The sequence below is a fragment of the Hyla sarda genome, unplaced genomic scaffold, assembly GCF_029499605.1.
Source record: "Hyla sarda isolate aHylSar1 unplaced genomic scaffold, aHylSar1.hap1 scaffold_412, whole genome shotgun sequence".
In the NCBI taxonomy this organism is placed as follows: domain Eukaryota; kingdom Metazoa; phylum Chordata; class Amphibia; order Anura; family Hylidae; genus Hyla; species Hyla sarda.
In genome coordinates this window covers 12,055-24,715 of record NW_026610427.1, presented here as the reverse complement: position 1 = coordinate 24,715, position 12,661 = coordinate 12,055, and the positions used below count along the sequence as shown (strand labels likewise).

General features: G+C 46.0%; 5 non-coding genes across 5 annotated transcripts; all 5 read left to right on the top strand.

The window, feature by feature from the left end:
* The first annotated feature begins 2,065 nt into the window (after positions 1 to 2,065).
* Positions 2,066 to 2,256, top strand: LOC130333532 (U2 spliceosomal RNA). The gene has a single exon (XR_008875704.1). It is a non-coding gene; the product is annotated as a U2 spliceosomal RNA (small nuclear RNA).
* Positions 2,257 to 4,346: 2,090 nt separating this feature from the next.
* Positions 4,347 to 4,537, top strand: LOC130333520 (U2 spliceosomal RNA). Its single transcript, XR_008875693.1, has one exon. It is a non-coding gene; the product is annotated as a U2 spliceosomal RNA (small nuclear RNA).
* A 2,093-nt stretch (positions 4,538 to 6,630) lies between these two features.
* LOC130333546 (U2 spliceosomal RNA) lies at positions 6,631 to 6,825 on the top strand. The gene has a single exon (XR_008875716.1). It is a non-coding gene; the product is annotated as a U2 spliceosomal RNA (small nuclear RNA).
* A 2,081-nt stretch (positions 6,826 to 8,906) lies between these two features.
* LOC130333508 (U2 spliceosomal RNA) lies at positions 8,907 to 9,097 on the top strand. The gene has a single exon (XR_008875682.1). It is a non-coding gene; the product is annotated as a U2 spliceosomal RNA (small nuclear RNA).
* A 2,090-nt stretch (positions 9,098 to 11,187) lies between these two features.
* On the top strand, positions 11,188 to 11,378 carry LOC130333496 (U2 spliceosomal RNA). The gene has a single exon (XR_008875671.1). It is a non-coding gene; the product is annotated as a U2 spliceosomal RNA (small nuclear RNA).
* Positions 11,379 to 12,661: the final 1,283 nt, after the last annotated feature.

The window sequence follows — 12,661 nt, the reverse complement described above, 5'->3', positions numbered from 1 at the left end:
TACTTTCATTGCTACCTGCTTGCTGGCTAGCCAGCTAGCCAGCCCTGTGGGCCTTGCTGCTGCTGCAGCCAAAAAACAAAAGGTGGTGCTGCTGCTGCTTCTGCTGCTTCTGCTTCTGCTTGTGTCTGGCCCCTGTTGGAGCGTCCAGGCACAGGACTTCTGCTGCTGCTGACTAAATGGCCTCCTTAATTGGATCATTTGAGTAGCCAGCACACCTGTGCAGGTAGGGCATGACATGATAGGCAGCTGCCTTGATAGCGGGTGGGTGCTGAATGTTCCTAATTGACAAAATAAGATTAATGCTTATGAAGAAATATAAAATCTCATCCCTTCCCCAATATCGCGCCACACCCCTACCCCTTAATTCCCTGGTTGAACGTGATGGACATATGTCTTTTTTCGACCGTACTAACTATGTAACTATGTAACATAACATGGGGGGGGGGGGGGGTCTCCTGGCTGTTCACACAGGTGTGTCATTGCTGTACATTGACCATGCATTGCTTCTGTGGTATTGCAAAGGCAAAGACAAATGCTTCCAGCCATCCATTGCACTAATGGATTGGTCATCAGCTGGCTGTCTATGTCCCGCATCAATATAGACCAAAGTACAGAGGGTTAGGCTATGCTATTGTGCACCTGCACCTACCTGATGCATCAGAAGGTGCGAGGCCCTTGCTAAATTCTGTGCACAGACTTTGAGATCTATGCTTTAGACTGTATCTAAACCTGCTCCAACATGGACTGACATTCTGGCCTACTTTCAGCCGATGCGACTTGTCTGTCGCTGAACAGTCGCTTTTTATGTATTCAGCACCTATGTATAATGTTGTAAAAATGCTCTAGAAGCTAAAGTCGCAGAAATGTCACACATATTTGGCCTGCAACTTTCTGTGCGACAAATTCAGACAGGAAAAATCAGTATAAATCCTTAGAAAATTATCCCCCAGTGTCTCCATCTGCTGGCGGTATTGAATAAGCATTGCTGCACTGATGGGGTATGCATTAGACGAAAAAAAAGAAGAAAAAGAAGAATAATACGCCCAGAAAAGAGGCGAAAAGGAGAAAAACGTAAAAAAACGTGAAAAAAAAGTAAGAGGAAGAGAAGGGAAAAAAAGGTGGAAATGGGTTTAAAAGTGATTTCGGCGGAGAAATATATATATATATATATATATATATATATATATATATATGCGCACACACACACATAGATATAAACGTATTCTCCGTTGAGATATTGCAGCCGCTGCTGTGTCCAGGCCCAGGAGCCTTAGCACTGTGCTGTGATGTCACTCAATACCACTGACATCACTAGGTGTAAACAACATCTCTCCTTTGCTGTGTATGTGACTATGGAGCTGTTTGGTGATGTCGTCTATTACGGCCTTCATAGAAGCAACAGGAGATTGTTGCATCCATCTTGAACCCTCAGAACTACAGTGCTATGATGTCACTCACTTCCACAGGCCTTGCAGAGTGTAAACAACAACAACCCAGCTTTGTTGTGTATGTAACCAAAGGGATTTGTGATGTCACCTAGAACCTTCACAGCAGCGACAGCTTTATGAGGAGCATCAGCACTGCTCTGCCTGAGCAGAACCATCACCGCCATAGGTTGTCAAATAACCCGGATTTAACCCACACAGGTAAGTCCAATGGGGTGCAGGCATGTCCTCTATGCTTACAGCTTCCCGTGGGTGTTGGTTTGATACCGTTTGGGGACAGCCAAGGAGGCATCTGCAGGCAACAAAGGTAGGTGTGTGCTTGTGTGTGTGTTTCCTATGCAGATCCTAAGCCCAGTGTCACATGCAAGTAGGAGGAGTAAGAAGGGTTCCTGGCAAATCCGGGTTATGGATTGCATTTAAAAAGGCCCCGTGGGAGTGCAATGGGCCCCTGTCTTGCTGCTTAGCAATAATGGTATGGGTTTAGGTTCTGCTGTGTGTACTGGTGGTTGACTGCCCCCCAGCCCAGAGTGTGCATGGAAAATTGTCTGGCAGCCTCCCTGACAGCAAGCAGTGATAGTGCCCATGAAGGGGACCTTGTTGGGCCCGCCCCTTTCACGGTTATCGCTTCTCGGCCTTTTGGCTAAGATCAAGTGTAGTATCTGTTCTTATCAGTTTAATATCTGATACGTCCCCTATCTGGGGACCATATATTAAATGGATTTTTGAGAACGGGGGCCGATTTCGAAGCTTGCTTCCGTCGCCCTATGCATTGACCCGATATGGCAGTATCTTCGGGTACAGTGCACCACCCCCTTACAGGGTTAAAAAGAAAGATTCCTACTTTCATTGCTACCTGCTTGCTGGCTAGCCAGCTAGCCAGCCCTGTGGGCCTTGCTGCTGCTGCAGCCAAAAAACAAAAGGTGGTGCTGCTGCTGCTTCTGCTGCTTCTGCTTCTGCTTGTGTCTGGCCCCTGTTGGAGCGTCCAGGCACAGGACTTCTGCTGCTGCTGACTAAATGGCCTCCTTAATTGGATCATTTGAGTAGCCAGCACACCTGTGCAGGTAGGGCATGACATGATAGGCAGCTGCCTTGATAGCGGGTGGGTGCTGAATGTTCCTAATTGACAAAATAAGATTAATGCTTATGAAGAAATATAAAATCTCATCCCTTCCCCAATATCGCGCCACACCCCTACCCCTTAATTCCCTGGTTGAACGTGATGGACATATGTCTTTTTTCGACCGTACTAACTATGTAACTATGTAACATAACATGGGGGGGGGGGGGGGGGGGTCTCCTGGCTGTTCACACAGGTGTGTCATTGCTGTACATTGACCATGCATTGCTTCTGTGGTATTGCAAAGGCAAAGACAAATGCTTCCAGCCATCCATTGCACTAATGGATTGGTCATCAGCTGGCTGTCTATGTCCCGCATCAATATAGACCAAAGTACAGAGGGTTAGGCTATGCTATTGTGCACCTACCTGATGCATCAGAAGGTGCGAGGCCCTTGCTAAATTCTGTGCACAGACTTTGAGATCTATGCTTTAGACTGTATCTAAACCTGCTCCAACATGGACTGACATTCTGGCCTACTTTCAGCCGATGCGACTTGTCTGTCGCTGAACAGTCACTTTTTATGTATTCAGCACCTATGTATAATGTTGTAAAAATGCTCTAGAAGCTAAAGTCGCAGAAATGTCACACATATTTGGCCTGCAACTTTCTGTGCGACAAATTCAGACAGGAAAAATCAGTATAAATCCTTAGAAAATTATCCCCCAGTGTCTCCATCTGCTGGCGGTATTGAATAAGCATTGCTGCACTGATGGGGTATGCATTAGACGAAAAAAAAGAAGAAAAAGAAGAATAATACGCCCAGAAAAGAGGCGAAAAGGAGAAAAACGTAAAAAAACTTGAAAAAAAAGTAAGAGGAAGAGAAGGGAAAAAAAGGTGGAAATGGGTTTAAAAGTGATTTCGTCGGAGAAATATATATATATATATATATATATATATATATATATATATGCGCACACACACACATAGATATAAACGTATTCTCCGTTGAGATATTGCAGCCGCTGCTGTGTCCAGGCCCAGGAGCCTTAGCACTGTGCTGTGATGTCACTCAATACCACTGACATCACTAGGTGTAAACAACATCTCTCCTTTGCTGTGTATGTGACTATGGAGCTGTTTGGTGATGTCGTCTATTACGGCCTTCATAGAAGCAACAGGAGATTGTTGCATCCATCTTGAACCCTCAGAACTACAGTGCTATGATGTCACTCACTTCCACAGGCCTTGCAGAGTGTAAACAACAACAACCCAGCTTTGTTGTGTATGTAACCAAAGGGATTTGTGATGTCACCTAGAACCTTCACAGCAGCGACAGCTTTATGAGGAGCATCAGCACTGCTCTGCCTGAGCAGAACCATCACCGCCATAGGTTGTCAAATAACCCGGATTTAACCCACACAGGTAAGTCCAATGGGGTGCAGGCATGTCCTCTATGCTTACAGCTTCCCGTGGGTGTTGGTTTGATACCGTTTGGGGACAGCCAAGGAGGCATCTGCAGGCAACAAAGGTAGGTGTGTGCTTGTGTGTGTGTTTCCTATGCAGATCCTAAGCCCAGTGTCACATGCAAGTAGGAGGAGTAAGAAGGGTTCCTGGCAAATCCGGGTTATGGATTGCATTTAAAAAGGCCCCGTGGGAGTGCAATGGGCCCCTGTCTTGCTGCTTAGCAATAATGGTATGGGTTTAGGTTCTGCTGTGTGTACTGGTGGTTGACTGCCCCCCAGCCCAGAGTGTGCATGGAAAATTGTCTGGCAGCCTCCCTGACAGCAAGCAGTGATAGTGCCCATGAAGGGGACCTTGTTGGGCCCGCCCCTTTCACGGTTATCGCTTCTCGGCCTTTTGGCTAAGATCAAGTGTAGTATCTGTTCTTATCAGTTTAATATCTGATACGTCCCCTATCTGGGGACCATATATTAAATGGATTTTTGAGAACGGGGGCCGATTTCGAAGCTTGCTTCCGTCGCCCTATGCATTGACCCGATATGGCAGTATCTTCGGGTACAGTGCACCACCCCCTTACAGGGTTAAAAAGAAAGATTCCTACTTTCATTGCTACCTGCTTGCTGGCTAGCCAGCTAGCCAGCCCTGTGGGCCTTGCTGCTGCTGCAGCCAAAAAACAAAAGGTGGTGCTGCTTCTGCTGCTTCTGCTTCTGCTTCTGCTTGTGTCTGGCCCCTGTTGGAGCGTCCAGGCACAGGACTTCTGCTGCTGCTGACTAAATGGCCTCCTTAATTGGATCATTTGAGTAGCCAGCACACCTGTGCAGGTAGGGCATGACATGATAGGCAGCTGCCTTGATAGCGGGTGGGTGCTGAATGTTCCTAATTGACAAAATAAGATTAATGCTTATGAAGAAATATAAAATCTCATCCCTTCCCCAATATCGCGCCACACCCCTACCCCTTAATTCCCTGGTTGAACGTGATGGACATATGTCTTTTTTCGACCGTACTAACTATGTAACTATGTAACATAACATGGGGGGGGGGGGGGGGGGTCTCCTGGCTGTTCACACAGGTGTGTCATTGCTGTACATTGACCATGCATTGCTTCTGTGGTATTGCAAAGGCAAAGACAAATGCTTCCAGCCATCCATTGCACTAATGGATTGGTCATCAGCTGGCTGTCTATGTCCCGCATCAATATAGACCAAAGTACAGAGGGTTAGGCTATGCTATTGTGCACCTACCTGATGCATCAGAAGGTGCGAGGCCCTTGCTAAATTCTGTGCACAGACTTTGAGATCTATGCTTTAGACTGTATCTAAACCTGCTCCAACATGGACTGACATTCTGGCCTACTTTCAGCCGATGCGACTTGTCTGTCGCTGAACAGTCGCTTTTTATGTATTCAGCACCTATGTATAATGTTGTAAAAATGCTCTAGAAGCTAAAGTCGCAGAAATGTCACACATATTTGGCCTGCAACTTTCTGTGCGACAAATTCAGACAGGAAAAATCAGTATAAATCCTTAGAAAATTATCCCCCAGTGTCTCCATCTGCTGGCGGTATTGAATAAGCATTGCTGCACTGATGGGGTATGCATTAGACGAAAAAAAAGAAGAAAAAGAAGAATAATACGCCCAGAAAAGAGGCGAAAAGGAGAAAAACGTAAAAAAACGTGAAAAAAAAGTAAGAGGAAGAGAAGGGAAAAAAAGGTGGAAATGGGTTTAAAAGTGATTTCGGCGGAGAAATATATATATATATATATATATATATATATATATATATATATATGCGCACACACACACATAGATATAAACGTATTCTCCGTTGAGATATTGCAGCCGCTGCTGTGTCCAGGCCCAGGAGCCTTAGCACTGTGCTGTGATGTCACTCAATACCACTGACATCACTAGGTGTAAACAACATCTCTCCTTTGCTGTGTATGTGACTATGGAGCTGTTTGGTGATGTCGTCTATTACGGCCTTCATAGAAGCAACAGGAGATTGTTGCATCCATCTTGAACCCTCAGAACTACAGTGCTATGATGTCACTCACTTCCACAGGCCTTGCAGAGTGTAAACAACAACAACCCAGCTTTGTTGTGTATGTAACCAAAGGGATTTGTGATGTCACCTAGAACCTTCACAGCAGCGACAGCTTTATGAGGAGCATCAGCACTGCTCTGCCTGAGCAGAACCATCACCGCCATAGGTTGTCAAATAACCCGGATTTAACCCACACAGGTAAGTCCAATGGGGTGCAGGCATGTCCTCTATGCTTACAGCTTCCCGTGGGTGTTGGTTTGATACCGTTTGGGGACAGCCAAGGAGGCATCTGCAGGCAACAAAGGTAGGTGTGTGCTTGTGTGTGTGTTTCCTATGCAGATCCTAAGCCCAGTGTCACATGCAAGTAGGAGGAGTAAGAAGGGTTCCTGGCAAATCCGGGTTATGGATTGCATTTAAAAAGGCCCCGTGGGAGTGCAATGGGCCCCTGTCTTGCTGCTTAGCAATAATGGTATGGGTTTAGGTTCTGCTGTGTGTACTGGTGGTTGACTGCCCCCCAGCCCAGAGTGTGCATGGAAAATTGTCTGGCAGCCTCCCTGACAGCAAGCAGTGATAGTGCCCATGAAGGGGACCTTGTTGGGCCCGCCCCTTTCACGGTTATCGCTTCTCGGCCTTTTGGCTAAGATCAAGTGTAGTATCTGTTCTTATCAGTTTAATATCTGATACGTCCCCTATCTGGGGACCATATATTAAATGGATTTTTGAGAACGGGGGCCGATTTCGAAGGAAGCTTGCTTCCGTCGCCCTATGCATTGACCCGATATGGCAGTATCTTCGGGTACAGTGCACCACCCCCTTACAGGGTTAAAAAGAAAGATTCCTACTTTCATTGCTACCTGCTTGCTGGCTAGCCAGCTAGCCAGCCCTGTGGGCCTTGCTGCTGCTGCAGCCAAAAAACAAAAGGTGGTGCTGCTGCTGCTTCTGCTGCTTCTGCTTGTGTCTGGCCCCTGTTGGAGCGTCCAGGCACAGGACTTCTGCTGCTGCTGACTAAATGGCCTCCTTAATTGGATCATTTGAGTAGCCAGCACACCTGTGCAGGTAGGGCATGACATGATAGGCAGCTGCCTTGATAGCGGGTGGGTGCTGAATGTTCCTAATTGACAAAATAAGATTAATGCTTATGAAGAAATATAAAATCTCATCCCTTCCCCAATATCGCGCCACACCCCTACCCCTTAATTCCCTGGTTGAACGTGATGGACATATGTCTTTTTTCGACCGTACTAACTATGTAACTATGTAACATAACATGGGGGGGGGGGGGGTCTCCTGGCTGTTCACACAGGTGTGTCATTGCTGTACATTGACCATGCATTGCTTCTGTGGTATTGCAAAGGCAAAGACAAATGCTTCCAGCCATCCATTGCACTAATGGATTGGTCATCAGCTGGCTGTCTATGTCCCGCATCAATATAGACCAAAGTACAGAGGGTTAGGCTATGCTATTGTGCACCTACCTGATGCATCAGAAGGTGCGAGGCCCTTGCTAAATTCTGTGCACAGACTTTGAGATCTATGCTTTAGACTGTATCTAAACCTGCTCCAACATGGACTGACATTCTGGCCTACTTTCAGCCGATGCGACTTGTCTGTCGCTGAACAGTCGCTTTTTATGTATTCAGCACCTATGTATAATGTTGTAAAAATGCTCTAGAAGCTAAAGTCGCAGAAATGTCACACATATTTGGCCTGCAACTTTCTGTGCGACAAATTCAGACAGGAAAAATCAGTATAAATCCTTAGAAAATTATCCCCCAGTGTCTCCATCTGCTGGCGGTATTGAATAAGCATTGCTGCACTGATGGGGTATGCATTAGACGAAAAAAAAGAAGAAAAAGAAGAATAATACGCCCAGAAAAGAGGCGAAAAGGAGAAAAACGTAAAAAAACGTGAAAAAAAAGTAAGAGGAAGAGAAGGGAAAAAAAGGTGGAAATGGGTTTAAAAGTGATTTCGGCGGAGAAATATATATATATATATATATATATATATATATATATATATATGCGCACACACACACATAGATATAAACGTATTCTCCGTTGAGATATTGCAGCCGCTGCTGTGTCCAGGCCCAGGAGCCTTAGCACTGTGCTGTGATGTCACTCAATACCACTGACATCACTAGGTGTAAACAACATCTCTCCTTTGCTGTGTATGTGACTATGGAGCTGTTTGGTGATGTCGTCTATTACGGCCTTCATAGAAGCAACAGGAGATTGTTGCATCCATCTTGAACCCTCAGAACTACAGTGCTATGATGTCACTCACTTCCACAGGCCTTGCAGAGTGTAAACAACAACAACCCAGCTTTGTTGTGTATGTAACCAAAGGGATTTGTGATGTCACCTAGAACCTTCACAGCAGCGACAGCTTTATGAGGAGCATCAGCACTGCTCTGCCTGAGCAGAACCATCACCGCCATAGGTTGTCAAATAACCCGGATTTAACCCACACAGGTAAGTCCAATGGGGTGCAGGCATGTCCTCTATGCTTACAGCTTCCCGTGGGTGTTGGTTTGATACCGTTTGGGGACAGCCAAGGAGGCATCTGCAGGCAACAAAGGTAGGTGTGTGCTTGTGTGTGTGTTTCCTATGCAGATCCTAAGCCCAGTGTCACATGCAAGTAGGAGGAGTAAGAAGGGTTCCTGGCAAATCCGGGTTATGGATTGCATTTAAAAAGGCCCCGTGGGAGTGCAATGGGCCCCTGTCTTGCTGCTTAGCAATAATGGTATGGGTTTAGGTTCTGCTGTGTGTACTGGTGGTTGACTGCCCCCCAGCCCAGAGTGTGCATGGAAAATTGTCTGGCAGCCTCCCTGACAGCAAGCAGTGATAGTGCCCATGAAGGGGACCTTGTTGGGCCCGCCCCTTTCACGGTTATCGCTTCTCGGCCTTTTGGCTAAGATCAAGTGTAGTATCTGTTCTTATCAGTTTAATATCTGATACGTCCCCTATCTGGGGACCATATATTAAATGGATTTTTGAGAACGGGGGCCGATTTCGAAGCTTGCTTCCGTCGCCCTATGCATTGACCCGATATGGCAGTATCTTCGGGTACAGTGCACCACCCCCTTACAGGGTTAAAAAGAAAGATTCCTACTTTCATTGCTACCTGCTTGCTGGCTAGCCAGCTAGCCAGCCCTGTGGGCCTTGCTGCTGCTGCAGCCAAAAAACAAAAGGTGGTGCTGCTGCTGCTTCTGCTGCTTCTGCTTCTGCTTGTGTCTGGCCCCTGTTGGAGCGTCCAGGCACAGGACTTCTGCTGCTGCTGACTAAATGGCCTCCTTAATTGGATCATTTGAGTAGCCAGCACACCTGTGCAGGTAGGGCATGACATGATAGGCAGCTGCCTTGATAGCGGGTGGGTGCTGAATGTTCCTAATTGACAAAATAAGATTAATGCTTATGAAGAAATATAAAATCTCATCCCTTCCCCAATATCGCGCCACACCCCTACCCCTTAATTCCCTGGTTGAACGTGATGGACATATGTCTTTTTTCGACCGTACTAACTATGTAACTATGTAACATAACATGGGGGGGGGGGGGGGGGGGTCTCCTGGCTGTTCACACAGGTGTGTCATTGCTGTACATTGACCATGCATTGCTTCTGTGGTATTGCAAAGGCAAAGACAAATGCTTCCAGCCATCCATTGCACTAATGGATTGGTCATCAGCTGGCTGTCTATGTCCCGCATCAATATAGACCAAAGTACAGAGGGTTAGGCTATGCTATTGTGCACCTACCTGATGCATCAGAAGGTGCGAGGCCCTTGCTAAATTCTGTGCACAGACTTTGAGATCTATGCTTTAGACTGTATCTAAACCTGCTCCAACATGGACTGACATTCTGGCCTACTTTCAGCCGATGCGACTTGTCTGTCGCTGAACAGTCACTTTTTATGTATTCAGCACCTATGTATAATGTTGTAAAAATGCTCTAGAAGCTAAAGTCGCAGAAATGTCACACATATTTGGCCTGCAACTTTCTGTGCGACAAATTCAGACAGGAAAAATCAGTATAAATCCTTAGAAAATTATCCCCCAGTGTCTCCATCTGCTGGCGGTATTGAATAAGCATTGCTGCACTGATGGGGTATGCATTAGACGAAAAAAAAGAAGAAAAAGAAGAATAATACGCCCAGAAAAGAGGCGAAAAGGAGAAAAACGTAAAAAAACTTGAAAAAAAAGTAAGAGGAAGAGAAGGGAAAAAAAGGTGGAAATGGGTTTAAAAGTGATTTCGTCGGAGAAATATATATATATATATATATATATATATATATATATATATGCGCACACACACACATAGATATAAACGTATTCTCCGTTGAGATATTGCAGCCGCTGCTGTGTCCAGGCCCAGGAGCCTTAGCACTGTGCTGTGATGTCACTCAATACCACTGACATCACTAGGTGTAAACAACATCTCTCCTTTGCTGTGTATGTGACTATGGAGCTGTTTGGTGATGTCGTCTATTACGGCCTTCATAGAAGCAACAGGAGATTGTTGCATCCATCTTGAACCCTCAGAACTACAGTGCTATGATGTCACTCACTTCCACAGGCCTTGCAGAGTGTAAACAACAACAACCCAGCTTTGTTGTGTATGTAACCAAAGGGATTTGTGATGTCACCTAGAACCTTCACAGCAGCGACAGCTTTATGAGGAGCATCAGCACTGCTCTGCCTGAGCAGAACCATCACCGCCATAGGTTGTCAAATAACCCGGATTTAACCCACACAGGTAAGTCCAATGGGGTGCAGGCATGTCCTCTATGCTTACAGCTTCCCGTGGATGTTGGTTTGATACCGTTTGGGGACAGCCAAGGAGGCATCTGCAGGCAACAAAGGTAGGTGTGTGCTTGTGTGTGTGTTTCCTATGCAGATCCTAAGCCCAGTGTCACATGCAAGTAGGAGGAGTAAGAAGGGTTCCTGGCAAATCCGGGTTATGGATTGCATTTAAAAAGGCCCCGTGGGAGTGCAATGGGCCCCTGTCTTGCTGCTTAGCAATAATGGTATGGGTTTAGGTTCTGCTGTGTGTACTGGTGGTTGACTGCCCCCCAGCCCAGAGTGTGCATGGAAAATTGTCTGGCAGCCTCCCTGACAGCAAGCAGTGATAGTGCCCATGAAGGGGACCTTGTTGGGCCCGCCCCTTTCACGGTTATCGCTTCTCGGCCTTTTGGCTAAGATCAAGTGTAGTATCTGTTCTTATCAGTTTAATATCTGATACGTCCCCTATCTGGGGACCATATATTAAATGGATTTTTGAGAACGGGGGCCGATTTCGAAGCTTGCTTCCGTCGCCCTATGCATTGACCCGATATGGCAGTATCTTCGGGTACAGTGCACCACCCCCTTACAGGGTTAAAAAGAAAGATTCCTACTTTCATTGCTACCTGCTTGCTGGCTAGCCAGCTAGCCAGCCCTGTGGGCCTTGCTGCTGCTGCAGCCAAAAAACAAAAGGTGGTGCTGCTGCTGCTTCTGCTGCTTCTGCTTCTGCTTGTGTCTGGCCCCTGTTGGAGCGTCCAGGCACAGGACTTCTGCTGCTGCTGACTAAATGGCCTCCTTAATTGGATCATTTGAGTAGCCAGCACACCTGTGCAGGTAGGGCATGACATGATAGGCAGCTGCCTTGATAGCGGGTGGGTGCTGAATGTTCCTAATTGACAAAATAAGATTAATGCTTATGAAGAAATATAAAATCTCATCCCTTCCCCAATATCGCGCCACACCCCTACCCCTTAATTCCCTGGTTGAACGTGATGGACATATGTCTTTTTTCGACCGTACTAACTATGTAACTATGTAACATAACATGGGGGGGGGGGGGGGGGTCTCCTGGCTGTTCACACAGGTGTGTCATTGCTGTACATTGACCATGCATTGCTTCTGTGGTATTGCAAAGGCAAAGACAAATGCTTCCAGCCATCCATTGCACTAATGGATTGGTCATCAGCTGGCTGTCTATGTCCCGCATCAATATAGACCAAAGTACAGAGGGTTAGGCTATGCTATTGTGCACCTACCTGATGCATCAGAAGGTGCGAGGCCCTTGCTAAATTCTGTGCACAGACTTTGAGATCTATGCTTTAGACTGTATCTAAACCTGCTCCAACATGGACTGACATTCTGGCCTACTTTCAGCCGATGCGACTTGTCTGTCGCTGAACAGTCGCTTTTTATGTATTCAGCACCTATGTATAATGTTGTAAAAATGCTCTAGAAGCTAAAGTCGCAGAAATGTCACACATATTTGGCCTGCAACTTTCTGTGCGACAAATTCAGACAGGAAAAATCAGTATAAATCCTTAGAAAATTATCCCCCAGTGTCTCCATCTGCTGGCGGTATTGAATAAGCATTGCTGCACTGATGGGGTATGCATTAGACGAAAAAAAAGAAGAAAAAGAAGAATAATACGCCCAGAAAAGAGGCGAAAAGGAGAAAAACGTAAAAAAACGTGAAAAAAAAGTAAGAGGAAGAGAAGGGAAAAAAAGGTGGAAATGGGTTTAAAAGTGATTTCGGCGGAGAATATATATATATATATATATATATATATATATATATATATGCGCACACACACACATAGATATAAACGTATTCTCCGTTGAGATATTGCAGCCGCTGCTGTGTCCAGGC